We start from the raw sequence: 14,276 nt of genomic DNA on the forward strand, positions 1-14,276 counted from the left end.
CGCGTCCGGTCAAAGAAATACGCCTCGGGGAGCTTACTGGAAACGACCGGACACTGAGGCTTCTGCGTCCGGTCAGTTTTGCCGGAGCGTCCGGTCAGTTGAAGCTGCTGCGTCCAGTCAGGTCAAGTGACCATTAGAATCGGGACACGTGGCTATCTACAAGCGACCGAACACTGAGGTCCAGTGTCCGGTCAACACGACCGGAGCATCCGGTCGGCCCGACTTTTGCCCAGTGAAGAGGTAACGGCTAGTTTAGCCCTTGGGGCTATAAATAGAAGTGGCCTTCGGCCATGGCTGGTGCTGAGCACCTTGGGAGACTTTGTGTCCATGCTTGAGAGTGCTTGGGAGCCCTCCATCTCACACATACTTGATAGTGATCATCCGATTGTGTGAGTGAGTGATTCTAGTGCGGTTGCATCGTGAGGTTGCATCGAGTGGCACTAGGTGATCGAGTTGCAAGCCGATGGTGCTTATTACTCTTGGAGGTTGCCACCTCCTAGACGGCTTGGTGGTGGTCTCCGTCGAAGCCCGCAAGAAGCTTGTGCGGCGCTCCGGAGAAGTGCTTTGTGAGGGGCATTATGCTCGCCTCGTGGGAGCCACGAAGAGCAACTTTAGTAAAGCATGTCATTGAGCTACCCTCACTTCTAGGGTAGGTTCTTGCGGCGCCCAACGTGCGGGCTTGGCGGGTGATGCCAATTAGCCGCCGAACCACCAAGTGAGCGATCGACACAACGGGGACTAGCGTGTTGGCAAACACGTGAACCTCGGGAGAAAAATCATCATGTCAACCTTGTTCTTCCCGTTGGTTTGCATTCCCGTTACACAAGCTTGCAATTACTTTTATATACATTGAGCTTGTGTTGTTACTTTAATAATTAGCTAGCTTACGTAGCTTGCTAATTATCTTCTTGCTTGTGTAGCATAGAAGTAGCTCCCTTGCGTGGCTAATTTGGTTTGTGTAACCTTGTTAGTCATATTGCTTAGTTTGTGTAGCTAAGTAATTGCGCTCTCTAATTTGGCATTGGTTGCCTTGTTATTGAGCATTGCTAGTGAGCTTAGTTGGCTTTGTGCTTTTGCTTACTAGCATGTGTAGGAGCTCCCTTGTTGCTTAAAGTACTAGTGACATAGGTTTGTGTGACCTTGCTCCTAGAATTGGTTAGGTGAGCTCTAGCTAGCCCGGCACCTTTGTTGCTTGATTAATATATTTGCAAGGTGCTAGTGAACATAGATAGAGGGGTGTAGTCTTGGCTAGACCGATAGTTTTAATTCCGCACTTATTTTGGTTAGCCAACGTGATTAAGTTTTAAAAAGGACTATTCACCCCCTCTAGTCGCCATCTTGACCCTTTCAGCGGCCCTGAGCCGCTTCATCTCGTGCCTCAGCGAAAAAGGCTTGCCTCTGTACCACCTCTTGAGAAAATCCAAACGCTTTTCTTGGACCCCTAAGGCCGGAGAAGCCCTCGCCAAGCTCAAGGCACTGCTCACCAATCCTCTCATCCTAGTATCGCTAGTCAGGGACGAGGCCCTCTTACTCTACGTCGCCGCAATGACCCAAGTGGTCAGCGCTGCCGTAGTAGTAGAGAGGTTGGAAGAGGGGCATGCCCTACCCATCCAACGACCTATCTACTTCATCAGCGAAGTGCTCTCCGAGACCAAAACACGATACCCCCACATCTAGAAGTTGATCTATGCCATAGTCTTGGCCCAGCGCAAGCTGCATCACTACTTTGAGTCTCACCCAGTGACCGTGGTGTCATCTTTTCCCTTGGGAGAGATAATCCATAATCGGGAGGCTTCGGGTAGGATAGCCAAGTAGGCCATCAAGCTCATGGGGGAAGCCCTGATTTTTGCGTCTCAGAAAGCAATAAAGTCTCAGGTCTTGGCCGATTTTGTAGCAGAGTGGACCGACACCCAGCTGCCACTAGCTCAAATTCAGACGGAGTGCTGGACTGTGTACTTCAACGGGTCCCTGATGAAGACCGGGGCAGGCGCGGGTCTGCTCTTCATCTCGCCCCTCGGAGTACACATGCGCTACATGGTTTGGCTCCATTTCGCCGCCTCCAACAACGCAGCCAAGTATGAGGCCCTCGTTAATGGCTTGTAGATCGCCATCGAACCTGGAGTACGGCGTCTCGACATCCGAGGCGACTCGTAGCTCGTCATCGATCAAGTCATGCAGGAGTCAAACTGCCTCGACCCCAAAATGGAGGCATACTACAAGTTGGTACGTCGCCTAGAAGACAAGTTCGACGGTCTCGAGCTCAACCACATCACGCGGAAATACAACGAGGCCACGGACGAACTGGCAAAGATGGCCTCGGCATGGGCTCCGATCCCCCCGAACGTCTTTGCTAGGGACCTCCATAAGCCTTCCATTGATTACGCCTCGGCAATGGAAGGGGGCCCACCGGCCGAAACCACCATGGGGCTCGGCGCCCCCTCCGCTACCGAGACTCTTTTGACCGAGCCTGAGGTCATGGAAGTCAACACTGGGCCTCCCCAAACTGACCAGGACACAGACTGGCGAATCCTGTTCCTTGATTGGCTTGCTCAGGGAGAGCTTCCTAGCGACAGGGCCGAAGCCCGATGACTTGCGCGACAAGCCAAAACTTACATCCTCTGCAATGGTGAATTATATAGGCGAAGTCCCTCCGGTGTCCTCCAACGATGCATCACTACCGAGGCAGGTCAAGCCCTACTTTGGGACTTGCACGTAGGGGCCTATGGGCACCATGCGGCGCCTCGGACGCTCGTCAGAAACGCCTTCCGCCAAGGGTTCTACTGGCTGACGACAGTTGCCAATGCCACCAAGTTAGTATGCTCCTGCGAGGGATGCCAGTACTATGTGCGGCAGACACATCTCCCGTCCCAGGCCTTCCAAACCATTCCCATTACATGGCCGTTTGCCATATGGGGGCTTGACATGGTCGGGCCTCTGCAAAAGGCCCCCGAGGGCTACACTCATCTACTGGTAGCAATCGATAAGTTCTCCAAATGGATCAAGGCTCGTCTGATCAATCGAATCAAATCCAAGCAAGCAGTGCTGTTCTTCACTGACATTATCCACAGGTTCGGGGTCCTAACACCATCATCACCAACAATGGGACACAGTTCACCGGCAAAAAATTCTTGACGTTCTGCGACCACCACCACATCCGTGTGGCCTGGTTGGCCGTAGAACACCCAAGGACCAACAGCCAAGTAGAACGTGCCAATGGCATGATCCTACAAGGCCTCAAGCCAAGAATTTACAACCGATTGAAGAAGTTTGGCAAGAAATGACTCGTCGAACTCCCATCGATCATCTGGAGCCTGAGGAACACTCCAAGCCGAGCCACGGGGTTCACGCCTTTCTTCCTGGTCTATGGAGCCAAGGCCATCCTCCCCACTGACTTGGAATATGGTTCCCCAAGGCTACAGGCCTACAACGAGCAAAGCAACTGCACCACCCGTGAGGACGCCCTCGACCAACTAGAGGAAGCCCGAGACGTCGCGCTGCTGCACTCGGCCAAATACCAGCAAGCCCTATGGCGCTTTCAAGCTCGACGCATTCGAAGCCGAGACTTAAAGGTAGGCGACCTGGTGTTGAGGCTGACACAGAGCAACAAGGGCCGCCACAAGCTGACCCCACCATGGGAAGGGCCATACATAGTCGCCCAAGTGCTGAAGCCCGGGACCTACAAGCTAGCCAACGAGAAGGGCAAAATCTTCACCAACGCTTGGAACATAGAACAGCTACGTCGCTTTTACCCTCAAATTTCCAAGGATTGTATATATTGTTTCTTGGAATACAATTGAGAAGCGTTCTTTAGTTGTTCTAATTTTTCGAGAAACCCCCCTGAGCCCATCATGGGTCTCGGCAATATGATAACACTGTAAGGGAGACTCAGCTCTGCCTTCGCAGAATCGAGCCTCCCTCGGGGGCTAGATGGGGGATTCCCCCCTAAGTCCCATGCACCGTTTTTAGTCGTTTTTCGAAAAAATTCCTATGCCAAACCCTCTAGCACGCTCTGACGAATCGGTTGCGAAAAACCCAAGGACCGAAAGCCCGTCTCAGGGTCGAAAGGCTGGTAGAGTCATGAGGCGGCCTAAGCCTCCGGGCTACGGTGCTCCCTCACCACCTTTCGCCTAGGGGACGGCTTAGGCTCCAAGGAAGTTTTTTGCGAAGAAATCTGATTAGAGACAACAAGAGGGCAGAGGCTCGGAAATACAAGACAAACGATTAAGAAACATGAGTACTTTAAAATAAAGGCCTCGACGGCCACAAGCGTTACGATACAAAGTTAATTCCTATTCTATTTACATGGCCTCTTAGGCCTAGGTCACGGCTCAGGGCCTCCAGCATCGGTAGACGGCGGAGGAGCGACCACCTCCTCTTCGAACAGCTTGGCCAATGCCGTACCGGGGCCCTTCGCCACCTCCATTAGCTTTGCAACTGCCTCGTCGGCCTCCTCCTCATCATCGGGCAGGACGTAGCCATCACTGATGGCTTGGAGGTCAACGCCTATGTAGTGCGAGGCGATGACGGCCAGCGCGCGCTTGATGCCCGTATGCAGCACTCCTCGAAGCTGCTCGCGCACTTGACCGCTCAATGCAATCAGACGGCTCCCAAGGGAGCTGCCTGATTGAACCCCCGCGACCTCCAAGGCCTCGCAGGCAGTACGGGCGGCACTCTTCAGCGCCTCGTGCTCCCCGATCTCGGTCTCGAGCACCGCCTACACTACGATGGAAGCCTCGGCTGCCCGGGTAACCTCCGCCTCTGACTCTGCGCCATAGGAAATGGAATGGGGTTGAGCACAAAGAAAAATAAGCCAAATAGGGACAGAAGCCTACGGGACTCACCCTTGGCCTTCTACTCCCAGCGTCGGGCCTCGACCCAAGAGGCCTTGGCTTTCTCCTTCCAGCGCAGGGCCTCGGCCCGGGAAGCCTCAGCTTTCTCCTTCAGGCGCTGGGCCTCGACTCGAGTGGCCTCGGCCACCCTATAAGCCTCTCTCCCTAGCTCTGCATCACACCAGAGAATGAGGGGGTGAATACAAGAAAAGCGAATAAAATGAGGGGAATAGGACTCACCCTCAGCCTTTCCCCTACAGACCACAGCCTCGGTCCGGGAGGCCTCTACCACCGTAAGGGCCTCATCCAAAGCGCCTTTCATCAGCTGGTGCGCACTCTGCTCTGCTCCTAGCTACCCAGCAAGAGCCTTGCCCGAGGCCGTGGCTTCTTTGGCTCGAGACCTGAAGGCATCCCGATCACCGGCCACACGGGTGAGCTCCTCCTCCAACTCCTTGACCCGTGCCGCCAGAGGGGCGACCTGCTCCTGGGCCATGGCCGCCTCGACCTTCGCATCGGCACAACAAAGGCAGAGGTCCTCCACCTCTACGCTCCACGCCAATAGGAGCTCGTTGGCGCCGGCAAGAAGGCCCTTCTACCGCTGAAGCTGGTCTCAGACATCCCTCTCCCGCTGGAGAAAGACTGACTTCCCAAGGGATCGGGTCTCGAGCTCTTGGGGGAAATAGAACAGGGGTCAATTCCTACAAAGAAAACTCAGAAAAAGACCACCGCATGAGAAAAGAAAGCACGAACCTGGGCGACTCCAGGCAGATCATCGGCCACCACGGACAGCGTTGTCCATAGTGACCGCTCCGCCAGCTGGTGGTACTACTCGAATGTGTCCCAGCGCCCGCCCTCGGCCGCGTCCTCGAGGGCAAACAGAGGCTCTGCCTTAGGGTCGTCCCGGCTTTGCCACAGGACACGCGGGTGATCCCACCCGTGGGGCTTCCCTCACCCAGGGTCGGAACCGGCTGTTCCACGGCACCAGCCACCTCAGCATCGACCATCTCCTGTGCCCGGGAAGTATCATTGGAGGAGATTGGAAGGACCTCCATCTCCTGGGTGCTCTCCAGCAACGACGGTGGGCCTTGAACCAAGGGTGCCACCAAGGCCTCCGCTGCCTTCATCTCCACTTCCTGGGCCGATGGCCTCATCGCGATCACATCGGCCTCGGTGGTCCCGGGGGCTCTGGCCTCCGCTATCATGGCCTCGGTGGTCGTGGGGGCTCTGGCGCCCGCTGCAGCGGCCTCGATGGTCCTGGGCACCCCGGCCTCCGCCGCCTCGGCCTCAGAGACCAAGGGGGCCCCGACCTCAGCAGCCTCGGCAACTGAGGGCACTTTGACCCCATCTGACTCACGGGCCTTGCCCTCGTGGGGCGTAGGCGCTCCCTCCCCCGTCCATGTCGGGGCTGCCTCGGCAGCCCTCCTTGGGTGGCTGGCTCCATCGGGTCGTCCCTTGCCGACGCCACGCCACGTTGTAGGGCAGCTTGCGCCTCCACCACCCAGTGGGCGGTGGAACCGAGGTTCACCTTGAGCGCCTTAAGGGGCGCCAAGGTAGGCACCTCCGCAGGTCGCTTCCGACTAAGAACAAAACACTCGCAGGGTCAGCACGAGACCAAAGAACACACGAAAAAAATGTTGCGGCTCTGCCAAAAATACGCTTACCTCGAGCGAGGCTACAACCGCTTCGGCACGGCAACCCTTGTCTGCAAAGGTGGTGGCAGTGGCAGAGGCACGACCTCTGTATCCACCGGCGCCAGCCGGTCCTCGATGGACCCCGGTGCCCCCTCGGTCCTCTCTGGGGGCGGTTGCGTCGCCCCCACCGCCACCTGCTCTGCTGCTGCCGTCGAGCCAACCATGGCGGGCGATTGCCGACCCCGGGACAGCTCCTCCTCCTCCCCCCTGGGAGCACCGGGCTGCTTGCCGACGCCCCGGGCATCGTCTCCCCTATGTTAGGGAGATGGTCTAGGGGACCCCTCCCCATCTTGCCCTCGTCATCTCCGTCCGAGGCATCCATCGATAGCGACGGCGATGGGGACTCCTCCAATGGGAGGCCATCCTTCCTTTGCTGCCAGCGACGCTCATCTAGTTTCTCGTGGGCAAGGATCTGCTTCGTGCGCTTCGCCGCCATGGCGTCCTTCCGCTTTTTCTACACCTCGGCGTGCGCCCGGTTGATCGCCTGCCGCCTTGCGTCCTCGGGAATGGGCGGCAGAGAGGCTCGCACGTCCCTCATCCCCTATAGGAATGGCGAACGCACATGTGGGAACGAGAAATAATGAGAAACGGAGAGGGCTCGGGGGCTGCAGTGGTGCGCGACTTACCAGCGAGAGGAACCCCCGCGATGGACGCATCGTGACGGTGGTCAAACCACTGTTGCTAAGCTTTGCATCCATCGTCTCCCTCACCCAGCGAAGAATTTCCTCGTCGGAGAGGGCAGAGGCAGACATCCGAATGCTCGCGATCAGCTCATCCGGCCTCATCTCGAACAGGCGCCACCGCCATGCCATCAGCGGTAGCACCCTCCGGCAATGGAAGGCGGCCACGACCACAGCCGTGGTAAGGCTGCAGTCCCTCAGCCTCTACAGCCCTTCCAATAGCGGCTGTAGCTTAGGCTGATCCTCCCTCGGGACGCCATATTTCCACCTCTCTGGGCAGCTCCCCACAATCCGCCCAGTGTAGGAGGGGAGACCACCGTCATCGTTGCGGAGGTAGAACCAGCTCGTATACCATCGACAACTGGATGACGTGAGCTAGGCCAGGATGTAGAGGTGCTAGCGGTCTTGGCGCACTTGGAGAGTGCAGCCGCTGGCCCTCATCGCCTTCCTCATGCCCGACGTGCCCATCGGCTTGGTGGTATGCCCCGCCCGGAAGAGATGGAGCCACAAATCCCAATGGGGAGCAATCCCCAAATACCCCTCGTAGACAGCGACGAAGATGGCCGCCTACGTGATGGAATTGGGGTTGAAGTTGTGGAGCTCCATGCCATAGTAATGCGGGAGCGCCCGCATGAACCGGTCCGCCAGGACGCCAAGGCCACGCTCGTGAAAGGACATGAAGCTTACAACGTAACCGTCGTGAGGCCTCGGCTCCGGCTCGCCTGATGGAGCGATCCACTCTGGCCTGTTGGGGTCGGTCACCGGACGAAGGAGTCTGCCATCGATGAGCGACTGAAGCATCTCCACGGTGATGTCGGATGGATCCCAAGGGTCCGCCTCGATGACAACGATGTCACCGGCCATGAGTGCGGTGGAGGGTTTGAATACGGAGGTGAGTCTCTCTCTCTCTACCTCGTCCTTCTCCCTTCTTCTCCTCGGTGCTCGCTACTCTAGCGACGGCTCAATGGGGGCAGAGCTAATGCAGGCAAGGTAACGAGGGAAGGGGCGAGGCTCGTGGCGTATTTATGTAGGGTGAAGGCGAAATGGACGAGCGATGAAATCGAGGAAGTTTCCCCTAGATCCGGCATAGTTAATCCTGATCCGATTTTGCCGCCCATGTGCCCACATTTTCCTCATTAATCATGGGAATAGTTACGTTCCATCCACTGACACCATGTCGCATCTGACCGCTGCAGCGGTAGGTGTCATTTCGCCTCCCCGAGAAAATTGCCTCAAAAGGCACGCTGGCCGTTGTCGAGCCAATAGGGGAGATGTCCCCCTGCCCTATTCCTTTCAGACGAAGGAACGAGGCACCGAGCCCATTACGGTCCTAGGGTTCGAAGGCTGGGCCCCGAGGGGTTTTGATAGCTGCCTTAGGACAACAGAGTTAGGGACACCAGTGGGCAAGCCCGTACAGGGCCGAGACCCAAGCAAGCAAAATGCTTGGGATGCCCAAAGTCGTGTCCGAGACCGGTAGGGAGGTCTCTGAATGGGATCCCACCATAGGGAGGCACCGAGCCACCGGGGCCCAGTGAACGGCCCCGACACCCACTAGAGAAACCCTCTAGTACTCTTGGAGTGCGTCTCTGGACCGCTAGCCGACCCCCAGCGAACGGGGTATGGGCCTCCACTCGGACTACCCGATAACAGCTCACCGGAAGTTCCACAGCTCGTGCCCACCGAGGGTAGCCTAGCACATTCCACCCCTCCTTCCAAGCGAAAAGGAAGCGCGAGGGTCATACAAAAAGCCAGGGGAACCCCTGACGGCCTTCTTGCTCCATGCAGAGGCTAAGGGGCTCTTCCTGCAACCTTGCCGAGACCCAACGACCCCGGCTCGCACTCGAGGGGGCTCGGCAAAACAAACCCTCCTTCCGAACGAAAAGGAAGCGCGAGGGTCATACAAAAAGTTAGGGGAGCTCCTAACGGCCCTCTCGCTCCGTGCAGAGGCTAGGGGGCTCTTCCTATAGATATGCCGAGACCCCGTGACCCAGGCTCGCACCCAAGGGGGCCTCAGCAAACAAACCCTCATGCACGAGGGGCGTACAAAAAGCTAGGGGAACTCCTGATGGCCCGCTCGCTCCATGCAGAGGCTAGGGGGTTCTTCCTATAACCTTGCCGAGACCCAGCGACCCAGGCTCGCACCCGAATGGGCTCGCCAAACAACCCCTCCATCCGAACAAAAAGGATATGTGAGGGTCAAACAAAAAAGTTAGGAGGACCCCTGACCGTCCTCTTGCTCCGTGCGGAGGCTCGAGGGCTCCTCCTGCACCCAAGACAAAGACAAACGACCAAAGCTCGCGCTAGAAGTTTTGTTAAAAACGCGATAAAGGGCATCGAGCCCGTTACGGTCCAAGGGTTCAAAGGCTGGGCCCCCTAGGGTTTCGACAGCCGCCCTAGGGCAACAGAGTCAGGGATGACTGTGGGTGAGCCCATGTAAGGCCAAGGCCCAAGCAAACGATCGCTCGGGACGCCCCAATTCATGTCTGAGACCGGCAGGGAGGTCTCCGAATGGGATTCCACCATAGGGAGGCACCGAGCCACCGGGGCCTAGCGAACAGCCCCGACACCCACTAGAGAAACCCTCCGATACTCTTGGAGTGCGTCTCCAGACCGCTAGCCGACCCTTAGCGAACGGGGCTCGGGCCTCCACTCGGACTACCCGATAACAGCTCATCGGAAATGTCATCGCTCGCGCCCACCGAGGGTAGCCTGGCATATTCCACCCCTCCTTCTGAGCGAAAAGGAAGCGCGAGGGTCGTATAAAAAGTCAGGGAAGCTCCCGATCGCCCTCTCGCTCCGTGCAGAGGCTCGGGGGCTCTTCCTGTGACCTCGCCTAAACCCCACGACCCGAACTCGCACTTGTGGGCTCGGCAAATACGATAAAAACTTCTCACTCAATACGAAAAAAGCCTCTGGAGGAGTAAATCCACTCTTCCAGGGCCTCGGGGGCTACACCCGGTGGGTGCGCTCGCGCGCACCCACCGAAACCTCAAAAAACAAAACACAATCCCTATAGGAGCAGTTGCGAGCCAAGTCTCGACAAACCCTCATGGAGAGTGCTCGCACTCCCACTAAGGCTCGGGAGCTACTGTCGGGTACCATAAAATAGGGTACCCCGAGCGTACACCAAAAGAGTCACTTAAACCCCATCAACAACGAAGCCAGAAGGTAAGCCGTAGGTTAACCACCGGCCCCGTCCGAGCCCACCGGCTCTCTACCTCGCCGTAGGCCTCGCACGGGAGGTCTCGACGCCCTGACGAATCTTCGCCTCGCGCGAGGCCTCTCGCGGGAGGCCTTGACACGGAGCCCAATCTCTGTCTCGCTCGAGGCCCCACGCATACAGCCTCGAACCAGACAGCGATTCTTTGTATCGCTCGAGGCTGGCTTGGCAATAACCCGTCGCTCCTGCCTCGACCAGTCTTCCCAACAGCGCATCACGTCCCATTAATGCGTCAACCACTCCCGCAATCTCAGTCGGACGACGGCTCGACACCACGGAGTGGCCGACGGGACAAGGAGTCGCATCAACGCTATACCGGCTAGGACAAGACGCGGCGGGGATTACCGGCCACTGTGTTCTGGCGCTGTGCCCACGATCAGCACCTGCACTACACTGTGCCCCGTAACCCCCGCCCCGAAGACAACGCGGCATGAGAAGTCTAGTCCGGGTCATCATCGCCTCAGAATCAGCGTACAAGATCAACCGCTCCCTCCGAGCCTCGGCACTCTACGTCAGGGCCTCGGCTATCTCGAGATTCACGTCTGCCGAGACCCCCCACCATGGTTCGGCCTAGGCACCAACCGAGCCTCGGCTTCGCGCGCAGTCAACCTACAGTGACCCGCACGCCGACCGCCACGCCCGCTTCGAGGTAGTCCTGGAGCTCCCATGACGCACAGGATCAGATGTGACCAGCACGTCGCCCCAGTACTTCAAGGACGGACCACTCCAACGGCCACGCCGCCACATGAACAGGCTACAGGGCTCGGACACGCCGCCTCCGTTCGCACGACGCCGTGTAGTTAGCACACGTACTACCCTTGTCCCCCCTTCAACTATAAAAGGAAAGGACCTGGGCCATTTCTGGGGGACGAACACACGCACGCGCAAGCAACACTCTGTAACACGCGCGCTCCCCCGCTACCTGAGAGCAACGTCTCAAGCAGCCCGCATCACTCCACGTCGAGACCTAGGACTAGTTCCCTCTCTCACCCAGCTTGTAACCCCTACTACAAGCACTTCGGTGCAAGGAATACAAGATCGGTCTCTCAGACTGGATGTAGGGCACCGATTGCCTGAACCAGTATAAACCTTGTATCTCTTTGCATCACCACCCGGGATTGGGAACACGCAGTATAAATTTACTAGTTGGTTGAGGACCCCCGGTCCGAAACACCGACAGTACGGATATTTTCCGACCGTATTCGAAACCGAATCCGTTTAGAGGAGTTGAGATCTGTCCGTATCCGAGTCCGGATATCCAACATCCGATACCGTATCCGTATCCGAATACTCAAATCGCATATTTATAATGTCGATATCCAATCGTATCCTATCCGATATAGTTAACACTATCCATATTCGAATCCAAATCCAAACAAAAATATAAAAACAAATATAATATCAGTGATACCCTATTCGTTTTCATCCCTAGTCAGCAGTGTAAAGAAACAGCCATCTCCGAAGCAAGCAAGAAGTTCACAGGGAAGGAAAGGAGGAAGAAAAGGGAAAAGAGAGATGAGCTACCAGAGAGTCCCTCCCGAGGAACCCTACCCTCCTCCAGGCACGCAATTTCTTCACGCCCATCTTCTCATCTCCTTTCTAGCAACTGTTATCCGTAACTTATTGGTATCTGATTCACTAGACTCTGGTCTCATCCCTCTGCTATTTTAAGTCATCCACAAGAACCAAATCCAGCAAGTATGGTAATCAACTGTTGTTGTTTGTCACGGTTATGCTCAAGCCAGCAAGCCTGCTGGGAAGGATCAGCCCTGCTATTGCTTATCCTGTTTCTATGGCTGCTCCGCAATCTCGCTTTCTCAAGACGTTACTGTTCCTGTTCTTGCGAGCTACCTACTCCATGCGCGAAATCTTGTCTGAAGTCATTCTTCATGTTGTGATGCCATAGTTCATCTCACTGCAATTTCAGGGCATACTCGTCAGGCGTACCCTTACCCACCACCTCGGGGCCATGGACATCCACCACCACCACCCCATGGCGTGTACCCACCTCCGCCGCAGGGGCCTTACCCCCCACCTCAGCACCCTCCACCGGGGTACCAGGGCTACTTCAACGACCAGCAACGCCCTTACTACCCGCCGCCGCCACCGCATGGAGAGTATCAGCAGCAGCACCACCACAACCATGGAAACCAGGGTAGCTCTAGCTCCTCTGGGTTCCTCAAAGGATGGTAATTAAAAATATGCTACAACTGCTTGCTTGATGTTCATTTTGCCGTCAAACATTTCATTTCCTGTGTGTTAATGTGCTGCTTATTGTTTGAGATTAGAGGTTGCTGCAGATCCTGGTTTTTGTTGCGATGAGAATGAGATATTGGGCTAGGATAATACAAAGCTCGTCAGGATCTTATTGCTTAGTCCGGGTTTAAGTAATGATTAGCAGTTTCTAGTGTTTTTCAGAGGAGAGCGAGATCCCTGTGACATAAATTTTTTTTTGGTCCCTGTACCATTGTTGGCATGTCTATTATGCGCTAATATAGACACTGCTGTAAGAAATGTTGCAATTTTACTTTTGCTGTCAAGTCTTTTTTTTTCTTCAGATAGTGGTATCAACAGCCGTTGCACATCTAAGGTAGTGGTTGGTTGGAGGATTTTGCATGATGCAATAAGATACAGGTCTTAGTGACCTTTAACTTAAATAAAAGCAGCAAGAAATGAGCAGTCACATATATAATATATAAGTCTTAGTGACCTTTAGCTATGAGCTGTAAGAAATAAGCACTCACATATATTCAGTCTTATAGTGATCTTTAATCATGGGCAGGAAGAAATAAGCAGTCACATACTCACATATGTTCTGTAGTCTTAGGTGTTGATTTAGTTATTGTAAGGCGTTTCTGCTTATGTATGAATGTACATCCCTTGACAGAGTAAATTCTGGTAATGCAAATCTGGTCAAGCATACTGGTGATGAGTTATACAGTTTTAGCACCATAATAACCAGGGTTACCAGGCAACATGTTATTCAGTTTTTTCAGCTTCTATCTGTTTGCTTAATCTCGTGTAAATATCTGCATCTCATTTTGGTCTGTGTCGTCTGCAGTTTGGCTGCTATCTGCTGTTGCTGCCTGCTGGAGGAATGCTGTGGCTGCTTCTGAGATGTTAGATATCCGCCAATCGGATCCTACGCTATTGTTGCTTGCGTTCTGAAGCATCCGAGTATTAAGATGTAGTAACTGTGCTTGGGCCTCGTTTAGATGCCATCCAAATTCCAAGTTTTTTCACTCTCTCTCCATCACATCAATTTTTAGCCGCTTACATGGAGTATTAAATGTAGGTAAAAAAAATAACTAATTATACAGTTTAGTTCGAAATCACGAGATGAATCTTTTGACCCTAGTTGGTCCACGATTGGACAATATTTGTCAAATAAGACGAAAGTGCTACTATTCATCGGGTTGAAATTTTTTCGCAATCTAAACGAGGCCTTGTAAATAATCTGGAGCAGCAGTGTGTTCTTGAGCTTCCAGTCCAGCATTCTGTTTTCAAACAGACCATAATTTGTAGTATGTGCTATGCCTTATTATCCGAAAATATAGGATGTTATTCATAGGATTGTAAATAAGGTATTTTCCTAGTTCGACCAGAGAACACCTGTCATACCCTAGTCAGTAGTAACTGTGGTTGGGAAATCAAGCCTCTCACTCAGACATTCATCAATTGCTGCTCCAATCTCCAGCGCATACACTTGCTTCCCAGGCTTTGAAAGATTTTAATTGTAATACCATCAATTCGAACATTAGCTGTTCGAATCAAGATCATGAACTTTCTTGTCCAATTAGGGAAGCGCTGAATGCTGTACTTGATGGAAGCTGTACTGTAATTGCAGCGACTTGTT

The 14,276-nt window shown here is 54.7% G+C and overlaps 1 long non-coding RNA gene across 1 annotated transcript; it reads left to right on the forward strand.

Moving 5' to 3' along the window:
* Positions 1-11,856: 11,856 nt before the first annotated feature.
* On the forward strand, positions 11,857-14,276 carry LOC136502279 (uncharacterized). The gene is made up of 3 exons (XR_010770462.1): positions 11,857-11,981; positions 12,348-12,609; positions 13,482-14,276. It is a non-coding gene; the product is annotated as an uncharacterized lncRNA (long non-coding RNA).

The sequence above is a fragment of the Miscanthus floridulus genome, chromosome 13 (genome assembly GCF_019320115.1).
Source record: "Miscanthus floridulus cultivar M001 chromosome 13, ASM1932011v1, whole genome shotgun sequence".
NCBI classification, from domain to species: Eukaryota; Viridiplantae; Streptophyta; class Magnoliopsida; order Poales; family Poaceae; genus Miscanthus; species Miscanthus floridulus.